Below are 283 nucleotides of genomic sequence, written 5' to 3' on the forward strand. Positions count from 1 at the left end.
ATTCCCAGGCGGTCTCCCATCCAAGTACTAACCAGGCCCGACCCTGCTTAGCTTCCGAGATCAGACGAGATCGGGCGTGCTCGTGGTGGTATGGCCGTAAGCAAGTACAGCACTCAAGAGCGAGCTATTTAAAGAAGACGCACCGGCAGGTGAACGAAAAACAGACCCTTTACCACTCAAGTGTTTTCATGTCTTTTAAAGTGGTCATATGATGCAATTTAAAAATGTTCCTTTCTCTTTGGAGTGTTACAAGCTGTTTGTGCATAGATAAGATCCCTAAAGT

This window comes from Sinocyclocheilus anshuiensis, unplaced genomic scaffold (assembly GCF_001515605.1).
Source record: "Sinocyclocheilus anshuiensis isolate Anshui unplaced genomic scaffold, SAMN03320099.WGS_v1.1 scaffold1290, whole genome shotgun sequence".
NCBI lineage: Eukaryota > Metazoa > Chordata > Actinopteri > Cypriniformes > Cyprinidae > Sinocyclocheilus > Sinocyclocheilus anshuiensis.